Source organism: Coregonus lavaretus (genome assembly GCF_964263955.1).
Source record: "Coregonus lavaretus genome assembly, contig: HAP1_SCAFFOLD_172, whole genome shotgun sequence".
NCBI lineage: Eukaryota > Metazoa > Chordata > Actinopteri > Salmoniformes > Salmonidae > Coregonus > Coregonus lavaretus.
Window position 1 is genome coordinate 639,444 of NW_028156410.1, and position 14,896 is coordinate 654,339.

The 14,896-nt window shown below is 45.7% G+C and overlaps 1 pseudogene across 1 annotated transcript in view; it reads right to left on the bottom strand.

Moving 5' to 3' along the window:
- LOC311126381 (2-hydroxyacyl-CoA lyase 1-like) overlaps window positions 1-14,185 on the bottom strand; it is a 128,832-nt pseudogene extending 114,647 nt beyond the window's left edge. The window contains exon 1 of the transcript in view: window positions 14,160-14,185. The product of the transcript in view is annotated as a 2-hydroxyacyl-CoA lyase 1-like (transcript). The remainder of the gene's footprint in view (window positions 1-14,159) is intronic.
- Between the last annotated feature and the right edge of the window lie 711 nt (window positions 14,186-14,896).

Genomic DNA, 14,896 nt, shown 5'->3' on the forward strand with positions numbered 1-14,896 from the left:
CTGGAATTCTGATGGTTGGATAATTTTTATTCGACCTGCACACGAAGAGACAAAAAAAAGATGTTAGCCCTTGGTGCAGCCACAGCTCTCGGGCACCTTGCTAGTTGAAGGTCAGGCAAAAGAGAACAGGTGCTGCATAAACACATTCAGTGCCTAACAACACACTATACAATACAAGTAAAATGATATTCAGCATAATTCTGACAAAATAAATGACATACCTGTACACGAAGAGACAACACACAATAGGTTAGCCCTTGGTGCAGCCACAGCTCTCGGGCACCTGCGTGAGCACATAGAAACTCACTCAAACACTGACTCAAATACTCCCGAGTTACAATAGGTACCCAAATTAGCGAGCTTGGTGAAAGTTGTTAACATAAATCTTTATATTGTCCACATTGTAACAAAACCTATAGTTGCGTAACAGCACTTTGTGTAACTTTACCACAGTTTTATATTGACAAATTACGGCGCCAAGGACAACATACCTTGCTAGTTGAAGGACAGGCAAAAGAGAACAATAAGAGGGTACATAAATACAGATAACCCGCGATGGACCAAACCAAAATATACACAACTTTTACAATTAGGTGTATTTACAATATAGATATATAAAAATGTTTGTACACCAAAAAATTACATTAGCTATGCAGCTGTAATTAAATAAAAACCACATTGAATTAATATTATTATTATTATTATTATTAACTTATTAACATCCCCTCTTGACCTGGCCTAGTTGAACTGTCCTTGTGTGCAACTTGGTGCATAATCTAGGGGAACAACATCACACTACTACATTCACCCCTACTGTTTTACACTATATTATAAACACAAAACAAAACACATAACCTCGAAGGTAACAAGGCAAAGAAAGAAAAAAAACATTCCACACCCACAGGGCGACAGAGTAACCCAGTGTAGTCCCTTAATTCTAGACCCACAAATGGTCGATCAGCTGGAAAGCTATCCCGTGAAGGATTAGGAAAAATAAGAGGTAGCTAATCCCTTATTCAACCCTATACAAAAAATGCCAAATACATTTTATGCTGATGAACTACACACAAAGTTACATGAATTGTCAAAAATATTAGACAAACCCACAAATCACTCTAAGACCCACTTAGATTACCACATACACACAACAAAGAAAAGGTAGGCAATATCCTACCGTCACTGAGAAACCAAGAATTGTTTCATTTCCTGTGTAGACATAGTTTGGATTAGCCTATTCACTGGATTAATAAATCTACCTAGTCTAGTCCGAACACCCTCACCCAAAAACCTAGCAGGAATGTCACGGACAGCACCAACCGTGCTCAAAGGTCTAACCTCAGGTTGGGGAGTACTACAGATCAGCATATCCGGAGCCAGCACACTTTCAATTTCCGACTCAACACTAGTAGTGTCAGACGACTGATCAGAATCCTGGTAGATTGTCACAGACCAGACTGACAAAGCATCTTCAACCAAGTTAACAACATCAGGCACAGCACCATCCCAGCTGAGTGGAGTTTCACTATCAGAATTCTTGTAGGCTTTGGGGATCTCAGCCCCGAAACCTGAAGGATCTGGAGAAGGTCTGTATGGAGGAGTGGGCCAAAATCCCTGCTGCAGTGTGTGCAAACCTGGTCAAGACCTACAGGAAACGTATGATCTCTGTAATTGCAAACAAAGGTTTCTGTACCAAATAATAAGTTCTGCTTTTCTGATGTATCAAATACTTATGTCATGCAATAAAATGCAAATTAATTACTTAAAAATCATACAATGTGATTTTCTGGATTTTTGTTTTACATTCCGTCTCTCACAGTTGAAGTGTATGTATGATAAAAATTACAGACCTCTACATGCTTTGTAAGTAGGAAAACCTGCAAAATTGGCAGTGTATCAAATACTTGTTCTCCCCACTGTATGTACTGGATATCATTTTTATTTTACATTTTTAGTCATTTAGCAGACGCTCTTATCCAGAGCGACTTACAGTTAGTGAGTGCATACATCATTTTTATTTTTCATACTGGCCCCCCATGGGAATTGAACCCACAACCCTGGCGTTGCAAACGCCATGCTCTACCAACTGAGCAACATCCCTGCCGGCCATTCCCTCCCCTACCCTGGACAACGCTGGGCCAATTGTGCGGCGCCCCATGGGTCTCCCGGTCGCAGCCGGCTACGACAGAGCCTGGATTCGAACCAGAATCTCTAGTGGCACAGCTAGCACTGCGATGCAGTGCCTTAGACCACTGCGCCACTCAAAGGGTGCCAGCTTTGCAACCCATCTCTGCTCGCATGCATCGTCTCGGCTTTGTAAGAATATATTTGAGTGGATCGTTGTCGGTCCACACAGTAAACTTATGCCCTCGCAGCCAATGGCTGAATTTATCATGAATGGCCCATTTCATGGCTAGAAATTCCAGCCGGTGAGCAGGATACTTGGATTGTGCATGATTAAGAGATTTACTAGCAAAAGCTATCGGCCTGGCTATGTCCTTCCCATCTTGCACTTGTGATAGTACAGCTCCCAAAACACTAGTAGATGCATCCACGGAAAGTAGAAATGGCTGAGAAACATCTGGATGAACCAGCAGTGCCTGGTCAACTAGTGCTGATTTCAAAGCTTCAAAAGCGAGTCGACATTCGGCAGTCCAGTCTGCAGCAGTGAGCCTGCGAGGGGGACCAGGCCTCTTCCTACCCTTGCCTCTCCTAGGCTTCTTCTGACCTGTAGTTAGCTGAAACAATGGCCTAGCAACCATGGAACAATTCTCAATGTAGTGCTAATAGTATACTACCATACCAAGGAAAGAACCTATTTTGATAGGAGACGGTGTGACACCATCAGCTTCACTCTCAGCTTCACTCTCAGTCACATTCAAAATGGTTTGAACTTTAGCAGGGTCAGTGGCTACACCCTCCTGAGAAATGATGTGGCCCAAAAACTTTACAGACCTCCTCAGAAACTTGCACTTAGACGGAGACAGTTTAAGGTTGTGCGCCTGCAACCGCTGAAAAACCATCTCAAGTCTCTGCAGACTCTCTTCCTCCGTCTTAGCAAAAACCATCAGATCATCCAAGTAACAAAGGAGACTTAGAACGTTTTTGTCACCAAAGATGGTCAGCATCATTCTCATAAAAGTAGCCGGGCTGTTGCAGAGGCCCTGAGGTAACCGATTGTACTCGTGCAGACCTAAAGGGGAGGAAAAGGCAGTGTATTTCTTGTCCTCTTCATGCAGTGGCACGTTGTAATACCCTGACGTCAAATCCATTGTGCTGAAGAAGGCATTACCTCCCAGCGCGGCCAGTACATCAGCCTGATGAGGCAGGGGATGAGCATCCTTTACTGTGCGGGCATTTAACCACCTGAAGTCAGTACATAGGCGCAAGTCCCCATTCTTTTTCCATACCAGCACCAATGGTGAGGCATACTCGCTGCTGGATTTTCTGACGATTTCCTTTTCCTCCATATCATCCAGTGTTTCCCTGAGTTTTTGGTAATGAGCTGGAGACAGCCTACGATAAGGTCATCGAAATGGGCGGTCATCAGTCAGCCGTATGCGAAGGCAGAACTCCTTTGCCTCGCCACAATCTAGGCTATGTCTAGAGAACACTGTGTCATACTTCCCAATTAAGTTGACAAGTTTATCTTTCCAGAACTGTGAAACTGGACACTCCTCAACAGACAGGCCTTGAAGTCCAAGATTCCTCAGTGTACTGTTGCCATTATCTACACTGGCACCAACTGAACTCTTAGCTGTCAGACTGCCATGTGATCTGTCACATTGAGCCTTTGCCACATTCTGATGAGCTGCTTGCTGCTTGACATCATTAAAATACTCCAATGCAATGCAAGGGTACACATCCGCCACTTTAGCATTTCGTCTCAGGGTAACTGCCGATGTTGTTGGATTCACAATCTTCACAGGGAGCCATCCATCCCCCCACAGAGGCGTAACTACTCTCCCCACTAGTATGTGTCGATTCACACAACGAGACGTGCTGGGCTCGACAACAACAGTACTGCCCACAGAGAGTTTTGTCTTTGGCGGTAGGCGGCCCCACACCAGATGCTCACTCATGGGTTGGAGCGTTACTGCTATCTTCAACTTAATGGTGCCCACTTTATCTGGGATGGAGTCTCCTCTCCATCTCTCCAGATTTGACATCACACTGGCTAGAGGAACCTGGTGTACCCGCCACCCGCCAGTAGCTGTCATTTGATTTGAACTGTCTAATCAGAGACTTCAACACATTAGTTCCCACAATGAGTTCATCAACCTGCCCATCAACAATAAGCACTGGGACTACATAACAGAAGCCATAAAGTTGAATTTTTAAGTCACACATGCCCACTGGGCTAGTTTGTTCCCACCACAACCCACCAGGATGATGTCTGAAGGAGCTAGAAAGTTCCCCTCTACCACTCCTGCCTCCCTCAACCGAGGTACAATATCTGCGCGCAGAGTAGTAGCCATGGACCCACTATCTAACATCCCCTTCAGCTCAACTTTATCCTGTACTAGCACAGTGGTGTAAAACAAACTGTCATTCTGATTGTGTTCTGAAAAATGACTGTGTTGTTCTTGGGTACTGACTCACAAAAGTAAGAATAAACAGATTGGATATCATCATCAGTGGAGGAAAAATAAGAATGCCCCACATTGCCCTCATTTAGCAGACGCTCTTATCCAGAGCGACTTACAGTTAGTGCATACGTTATTAAATTTTTTCATACCCCCCGTGGGAATCAAACCCACAACCCTGGCGTTGCAAACACCATGCTCTACGAACTGAGCCGGCCATTCCCTCCACTACCCTAGGCGACGCTGGTCCAATTGTGCGCCGCCCCATGGGTCTCCCGGTCGCGGCCGGCTACGACAGAGCCTGGATTCGAACCAGGATCTCTAGTGGCACAGCTAGCACTGCGATGTAGTGCCTTAGACCACTGCGCCACTCACAGACTGAGTATTGCTGACCAGAGCCTTCTCTAACAAAGTCAAAACTTTCTTTAATGTCCCACCCTCAGATACAGATGGTGCCAGGTCTGGTTCACGGCCACATTGAGAAAAAGATGACACATTAGGTCTTTTCACAGGACCCACTCCCTCCTGAGGGCAGTCAAAAACAGCAGCAACCTGCTGTGAAAGTTGTGTTCTACATGCTTTACGTTCCCTTAACAGTTCATCCAACCGATCCTGTACCTCACTGGCTGTCCAGTCACGAATGGGTTTGCTCTTGAACACTTGGGCCAACTCTTTATCAGGACAGTTGCGTACAAACATGACTGCCAACTCTGAGCACTGATTGGGTAAGGTCCTGCCCTCACTCACAAGGTACTGTTCGGCTGCCTCTGCAGCTTTGTTAAGCCTAATCCAGAAATCTATTGGACCCTCATTAGCTTATGGTTTGATTGAATAGAAATCAGCTAATGGCATACCTGAGCAGACAGTATCCCCAAAGTGTTGCTTGAAAACACTGAACACCGCCTTAACATCTGTGACAACAAGGTTGTTACGCTTCCAGACTTTGGTCACATCCCGTGCCCTCCCCATGAGCCTAGACATCACCTCCCCAACATTCCCAGACCCAGTGTAACCCCTCTTCTCTAGGTAGACTTCCATTAACTCCTCCCACTCCAGGACAGAGTACTTATCTGAGCCATCACCCCTAAAAAGAGGTGGAGCACTAACATCTGACTTCACAACCAGATTCAGCTTGGACGCATCAATAAAGGTTGACCCACACTGCTCAGGCAGGGGAAACTGCTGGGGTTGGTGAGGGGGACGGGCAGGAGAAAGACTTGAAACCCCAGGCTGCAGTAAACTCGCTCTGATAGATTCTCCTATCTCTGAACCAATCTGCTTGATAAGGTCACTAAGCTGACTCGGAGGCATCCCATTATCACCGAGTACTGTGGATGATGGTACTTCAAAAGACAGAGGTGGGATACCCTGGTCAGGTGGAACAAACAGCCTACCCCTCCCAGTGCTTGCAAACTCAGGACTAGCAAACGCTCTACTCCCAGGAGCTGACTGTACAATTGGTGTAAATGGAAGGACACCCCTCCCTCTACCCACACTAAAATCCCCAGCATAACACGTCTTATGGATTTGAGAATCTTCCATGGCTCAACAGAGCACTAAAATACAATGTAATTTAGTGCATTTAAATACCCCAAAAAATTAATGCAATAAACAAATTCATCCAAAACATACAAATAAGCACGAATACCTGTATCTAATGAATATGCTACATTCACTTTCACTGTTTACAGTATATATTCACTTACAGTAAGCCATCAACAAATTCACATGCGCAGGTCGTGCACCTCATCCACATGCACAGCTCCGGCGGTCGGCTTGAGCTGACCAGTCGGCAGGTCACGTAATTAGGACACTGCCACAACTGGAATTCTGATGGTTGGATAATTTTTATTCGACCTGCACACGAAGAGACAACACACAATATGTTAGCTCTTGGTGCAGCCACAGCTCTCGGGCACCTTGCTAGTTGAAGGTCAGGCAAAAGAGAACAGGTGCTGCATGCACACATTCCGTGCCTAACAACACACTATACAATACAAGTAAAATGATATACAACATAATTCTGACAAAATAAATGACATACCTGTACACGAAGAGACAACACACAATAGCTTAGCCCTTGGTGCAGCCACAGCTCTCGGGCACCTGCGTGAGCACATAGAAACTCACTGTCTAATCAGAGACTTCAACACATTAGTTCCCACAATGAGTTCATCAACCTGCCCATCAACAATAAGCACTGGGACTACATAACAGAAGCCATAAAGTTGAATTTTTAAGTCACACATGCCCACTGGGCTAGTTTGTTCCCACCACAACCCACCAGGATGATGTCTGAAGGAGCTAGAAAGTTCCCCTCTACCACTCCTGCCTCCCTCAACCGAGGTACAATATCTGCGCGCAGAGTAGTAGCCATGGACCCACTATCTAACATCCCCTTCAGCTCAACTTTATCCTGTACTAGCACAGTGGTGTAAAACAAACTGTCATTCTGATTGTGTTCTGAAAAATGACTGTGTTGTTCTTGGGTACTGACTCACAAAAGTAAGAATAAACAGATTGGATATCATCATCAGTGGAGGAAAAATAAGAATGCCCCACATTGCCCTCATTTAGCAGACGCTCTTATCCAGAGCGACTTACAGTTAGTGCATACGTTATTAAATTTTTTCATACCCCCCGTGGGAATCAAACCCACAACCCTGGCGTTGCAAACACCATGCACTACGAACTGAGCCGGCCATTCCCTCCACGACGCTGGTCCAATTGTGCGCCGCCCCATGGGTCTCCCGGTCGCGGCCGGCTACGACAGAGCCTGGATTCGAACCAGGATCTCTAGTGGCACAGCTAGCACTGCGATGTAGTGCCTTAGACCACTGCGCCACTCACAGACTGAGTATTGCTGACCAGAGCCTTCTCTAACAAAGTCAAAACTTTCTTTAATGTCCCACCCTCAGATACAGATGGTGCCAGGTCTGGTTCACAGCCACATTGAGAAAAAGATGACACATTAGGTCTTTTCACAGGACCCACTCCCTCCTGAGGGCAGTCAAAAACAGCAGCAACCTGCTGTGAAAGTTGTGTTCTACATGCTTTACGTTCCCTTAACAGTTCATCCAACCGATCCTGTACCTCACTGGCTGTCCAGTCACGAATGGGTTTGCTCTTGAACACTTGGGCCAACTCTTTATCAGGACAGTTGCGTACAAACATGACTGCCAACTCTGAGCACTGATTGGGTAAGGTCCTGCCCTCACTCACAAGGTACTGTTCGGCTGCCTCTGCAGCTTTGTTAAGCCTAATCCAGAAATCTATTGGACCCTCATTAGCTTATGGTTTGATTGAATAGAAATCAGCTAATGGCATACCTGAGCAGACAGTATCCCCAAAGTGTTGCTTGAAAACACTGAACACCGCCTTAACATCTGTGACAACAAGGTTGTTACGCTTCCAGACTTTGGTCACATCCCGTGCCCTCCCCATGAGCCTAGACATCACCTCCCCAACATTCCCAGACCCAGTGTAACCCCTCTTCTCTAGGTAGACTTCCATTAACTCCTCCCACTCCAGGACAGAGTACTTATCTGAGCCATCACCCCTAAAAAGAGGTGGAGCACTAACATCTGACTTCACAACCAGATTCAGCTTGGACGCATCAATAAAGGTTGACCCACACTGCTCAGGCAGGGGAAACTGCTGGGGTTGGTGAGGGGGACGGGCAGGAGAAAGACTTGAAACCCCAGGCTGCAGTAAACTCGCTCTGATAGATTCTCCTATCTCTGAACCAATCTGCTTGATAAGGTCACTAAGCTGACTCGGAGGCATCCCATTATCACCGAGTACTGTGGATGATGGTACTTCAAAAGACAGAGGTGGGATACCCTGGTCAGGTGGAACAAACAGCCTACCCCTCCCAGTGCTTGCAAACTCAGGACTAGCAAACGCTCTACTCCCAGGAGCTGACTGTACAATTGGTGTAAATGGAAGGACACCCCTCCCTCTACCCACACTAAAATCCCCAGCATAACACGTCTTATGGATTTGAGAATCTTCCATGGCTCAACAGAGCATTAAAATACAATGTAATTTAGTGCATTTAAATACCCCAAAAAATTAATGCAATAAACAAATTCATCCAAAACATACAAATAAGCACGAATACCTGTATCTAATGAATATGCTACATTCACTTTCACTGTTTACAGTATATATTCACTTACAGTAAGCCATCAACAAATTCACATGCGCAGGTCGTGCACCTCATCCACATGCACAGCTCCGGCGGTCGGCTTGAGCTGACCAGTCGGCAGGTCACGTAATTAGGACACTGCCACAACTGGAATTCTGATGGTTGGATAATTTTTATTCGACCTGCACACGAAGAGACAACACACAATATGTTAGCTCTTGGTGCAGCCACAGCTCTCGGGCACCTTGCTAGTTGAAGGTCAGGCAAAAGAGAACAGGTGCTGCATGCACACATTCCGTGCCTAACAACACACTATACAATACAAGTAAAATGATATACAACATAATTCTGACAAAATAAATGACATACCTGTACACGAAGAGACAACACACAATAGCTTAGCCCTTGGTGCAGCCACAGCTCTCGGGCACCTGCGTGAGCACATAGAAACTCACTGTCTAATCAGAGACTTCAACACATTAGTTCCCACAATGAGTTCATCAACCTGCCCATCAACAATAAGCACTGGGACTACATAACAGAAGCCATAAAGTTGCATTTTTAAGTCACACATGCCCACTGGGCTAGTTTGTTCCCACCACAACCCACCAGGATGATGTCTGAAGGAGCTAGAAAGTTCCCCTCTACCACTCCTGCCTCCCTCAACCGAGGTACAATATCTGCGCGCAGAGTAGTAGCCATGGACCCACTATCTAACATCCCCTTCAGCTCAACTTTATCCTGTACTAGCACAGTGGTGTAAAACAAACTGTCATTCTGATTGTGTTCTGAAAAATGACTGTGTTGTTCTTGGGTACTGACTCACAAAAGTAAGAATAAACAGATTGGATATCATCATCAGTGGAGGAAAAATAAGAATGCCCCACATTGCCCTCATTTAGCAGACGCTCTTATCCAGAGCGACTTACAGTTAGTGCATACGTTATTACATTTTTTCATACCCCCCGTGGGAATCAAACCCACAACCCTGGCGTTGCAAACACCATGCACTACGAACTGAGCCGGCCATTCCCTCCACTACCCTAGGCGACGCTGGTCCAATTGTGCGCCGCCCCATGGGTCTCCCGGTCGCGGCCGGCTACGACAGAGCCTGGATTCGAACCAGGATCTCTAGTGGCACAGCTAGCACTGCGATGTAGTGCCTTAGACCACTGCGCCACTCACAGACTGAGTATTGCTGACCAGAGCCTTCTCTAACAAAGTCAAAACTTTCTTTAATGTCCCACCCTCAGATACAGATGGTGCCAGGTCTGGTTCACGGCCACATTGAGAAAAAGATGACACATTAGGTCTTTTCACAGGACCCACTCCCTCCTGAGGGCAGTCAAAAACAGCAGCAACCTGCTGTGAAAGTTGTGTTCTACATGCTTTACGTTCCCTTAACAGTTCATCCAACCGATCCTGTACCTCACTGGCTGTCCAGTCACGAATGGGTTTGCTCTTGAACACTTGGGCCAACTCTTTATCAGGACAGTTGCGTACAAACATGACTGCCAACTCTGAGCACTGATTGGGTAAGGTCCTGCCCTCACTCACAAGGTACTGTTCGGCTGCCTCTGCAGCTTTGTTAAGCCTAATCCAGAAATCTATTGGACCCTCATTAGCTTATGGTTTGATTGAATGAAATCAGCTAATGGCATACCTGAGCAGACAGTATCCCCAAAGTGTTGCTTGAAAACACTGAACACCGCCTTAACATCTGTGACAACAAGGTTGTTACGCTTCCAGACTTTGGTCACATCCCGTGCCCTCCCCATGAGCCTAGACATCACCTCCCCAACATTCCCAGACCCAGTGTAACCCCTCTTCTCTAGGTAGACTTCCATTAACTCCTCCCACTCCAGGACAGAGTACTTATCTGAGCCATCACCCCTAAAAAGAGGTGGAGCACTAACATCTGACTTCACAACCAGATTCAGCTTGGACGCATCAATAAAGGTTGACCCACACTGCTCAGGCAGGGGAAACTGCTGGGGTTGGTGAGGGGGACGGGCAGGAGAAAGACTTGAAACCCCAGGCTGCAGTAAACTCGCTCTGATAGATTCTCCTATCTCTGAACCAATCTGCTTGATAAGGTCACTAAGCTGACTCGGAGGCATCCCATTATCACCGAGTACTGTGGATGATGGTACTTCAAAAGACAGAGGTGGGATACCCTGGTCAGGTGGAACAAACAGCCTACCCCTCCCAGTGCTTGCAAACTCAGGACTAGCAAACGCTCTACTCCCAGGAGCTGACTGTACAATTGGTGTAAATGGAAGGACACCCCTCCCTCTACCCACACTAAAATCCCCAGCATAACACGTCTTATGGATTTGAGAATCTTCCATGGCTCAACAGAGCACTAAAATACAATGTAATTTAGTGCATTTAAATACCCCAAAAAATTAATGCAATAAACAAATTCATCCAAAACATACAAATAAGCACGAATACCTGTATCTAATGAATATGCTACATTCACTTTCACTGTTTACAGTATATATTCACTTACAGTAAGCCATCAACAAATTCACATGCGCAGGTCGTGCACCTCATCCACATGCACAGCTCCGGTGGTCGGCTTGAGCTGACCAGTCGGCAGGTCACGTAATTAGGACACTGCCACAACTGGAATTCTGATGGTTGGATAATTTTTATTCGACCTGCACACGAAGAGACAACACACAATATGTTAGCTCTTGGTGCAGCCACAGCTCTCGGGCACCTTGCTAGTTGAAGGTCAGGCAAAAGAGAACAGGTGCTGCATGCACACATTCCGTGCCTAACAACACACTATACAATACAAGTAAAATGATATACAACATAATTCTGACAAAATAAATGACATACCTGTACACGAAGAGACAACACACAATAGCTTAGCCCTTGGTGCAGCCACAGCTCTCGGGCACCTGCGTGAGCACATAGAAACTCACTGTCTAATCAGAGACTTCAACACATTAGTTCCCACAATGAGTTCATCAACCTGCCCATCAACAATAAGCACTGGGACTACATAACAGAAGCCATAAAGTTGCATTTTTAAGTCACACATGCCCACTGGGCTAGTTTGTTCCCACCACAATCCACCAGGATAATGTCTGAAGGAGCTAGAAAGTTCCCCTCTACCACTCCTGCCTCCCTCAACCGAGGTACAATATCTGCGCGCAGAGTAGTAGCCATGGACCCACTATCTAACATCCCCTTCAGCTCAACTTTATCCTGTACTAGCACAGTGGTGTAAAACAAACTGTCTTTCTGATTAATTCTCATTGTGTTCTGAAAAATGACTGTGTTGTTCTTGGGTACTGACTCACAAAAGTAAGAATAAACAGATTGGATATCATCATCAGTGGAGGAAAAATAAGAATGCCCCACATTGCCCTCCTCAGAACGGAGGCTTTCTAGTTTTCCTGAGACCTGCCAGTCTGTCCACATCCAGGGTTCTGTCGCTGCCCAGCCTCACTACAGTCAAAGCTCATGTGGCCCGGAGAAAAGCACTTGACGCACAGCTGGTGCATCTGACAGTGAGCTTTGGTCCAGTGATTAGTGCTTCCACAGTCAGCGCACTCATGCTGACGTTTGTGGAACTGTTTACGGGGCCCTCTACATTTAACATGTTTAAGTCATTTAGCAGACGCTCTTATCCAGAGCGACTTACAGTTAGTGCATACGTAACTTTTTTTTTTCATACCCCCCGTGGGAATCGAACCCACAACCCTGGCGTTGCAAACACCATGCTCTACGAACTGAGCCGGCCATTCCCTCCACTACCCTAGGCGACGCTGGTCCAATTGTGCGCCGCCCCATGGGTCTCCCGGTCGCGGCCGGCTACGACAGAGCCTGGATTCAAACCAGGATCTCCAGTCCCCCAGGACTGTGTTGTGTTACCTGCTTGACAATAGTATTGATGTCCCCCAGGAGAGCAGCAGCAGGTTGCACGTTGTTCCCCATCTCCTCAGCACACAGATCAACCTTGACATTGACCTTGACATAAATAACGTATGTGGAACGTTACTACAACATACCAGCAACGACACGACAGGAAGAGCGCTGTGCGTGACACATGTAACAGCAGCTGGAGGAGTGGCCAAACCTCAAGCTAAACACAACAGAAATAACCAGGCACCACCACATAATGCTAAGGCTGACACACACACGTTCCCTTTTATAAACCGGGTGACTCGAGCCCTGAATGCTGATTGGCTGAAAGCTGTGGTATATCTGACCGTATAACATGGGTCACGTTGAGGGAGGAGGTCAGAGACCTGGCCGTGTTGTGCCAGGATAACAACCTCTCCCTCAACGTGACCAAGACAAAGGAGATGATTGTGGACTACAGGAAAAAAAAGAGGACTGAGCACGCCCCCATTCTCATCGACGGGGCTGTAGTGGAACAGGTTGAGAGCTTCAAGTTCCTTGGTGTCCACATCACCAACGAACTATCATGGTCCAAACACACCAAGACAGTCGTGAAGAGGGCACTGATGAGAATATTATATATAATTTAATTTCTGGTTCACTTCAGACGTTAAAAGGTATAACAAGATAAAATAAAAATGACTACGGTGATGTGAATTCAGAGGTATACATATTCAACAGTAACACATTAGTATACATTTTAAATGGATGAAAGACAGTGATGGCCACTAACCTGGCTCTGCTCCTGTCCAATTTAGCATTGACCATGTCCCCAGATATGTCTACGTATACAGCACCTGGACGTCCATACATGCTAGTGCGTGCTGCCTTAGACATACCAAACACCCTTAAATTCAGATCAATTAAGGCTGTGCTGTGCTCTTATGAAGCAGTTAAGGTACCTTGCTAAGCTGGAAAATTAGAGGTCAGAAAAAAGACAATTGCAGGTGATACCAAATGATATGAAGAGGACTACACAGAGGGAGTCAGAGTAGACTGTATACCTTCTCTACCACTGAGGAGATCATATCCAGACTGCTCGACCTAGCAGAGAACTTACTGTACAATCTGCATGCCTCCACCTGACAGAGAAAGAGGACCACAAATAACAAATTATTTCCTCTTTCAGCAATTAAACTGCTAGGGCCAGTTTCCCAGACAGAGATTCTCTATTGAGTTTGCTTTTTAGGCCATGACTAGGCTTAATCTGTGTCCTGGGAAACAACCCCCTAATGTTCAAAAGTCATAAATATCATGGTTCAATCGGTACCTGTGGAAACTCTTGAAACGCCCCAGTGGTCTCTTGGTTTTGATCGGAGGAGCCTCCAATAACAATCACAGGCCTACAGAGAGAGAGGTATCACACAATGACATCAACTGACAATCTGAGATAGTTTGGAGTCCTCAGATCATTTTTTGCAGTGTGCGGATAGCATCCCTTCTTTTGAAAGGACCACTGAACATGAGTAGTAGGGTCTTCTGTTTGTGGAGTTCTAGCATACCAGCAGTTCATGTTAGCGTTGGCCATTCTACCAAGTGCATGGATGAGTCCCGGTCCAGACACAACCAGACACGCACCTGGACTGGAGAGGAACAGACAGACAGAGGGACAGACAGGAAGACAGGCAGACAGACACATAAAGGGTCAGACAGACAGGCAGACATAATTAGCAATGCAAAAAAGCTATGAAACTGACCCTCACACACTACACGCTCCTGTAGTCTATGTACGGGTAGTTAATATCACATGATTTGGGGAGAGCTGGTTTAGTAATAAAAAGGTGGCTTATGGCTTGTTCATTGCGCATTCCCACATACTTGATTCCTGAGGCTTGAGCTGCCTTAGCTACTTCAATGACTGGAACACCAACTATTCCAAACATATATTCTACATTCTGTAGAGAGTTACATGTAGATACAGTATATTTACCTTTTTTTAAACATTTTTAGTCATTTAGCAGACGCTCTTATCCAGAGCGATTTACAGTTAGTGAGTGCATACATTTTCATACTGAATTGTATATGAATTGTTACAATGTAGTTTAGATTTTCTTTGCATTGACACACACATTGGCATGCATCAACAAGGGTGTTAACATATACTATTCCACATAAACATCTAAATGTTTTTCTACAACAATATTAATAGTTAGCTATACCAGTGCAATGACCTATGGCACACTTTCACAACTCATAGTGTTACATTCTCACTGCCAAGGACATGATCAGCGACTAATAT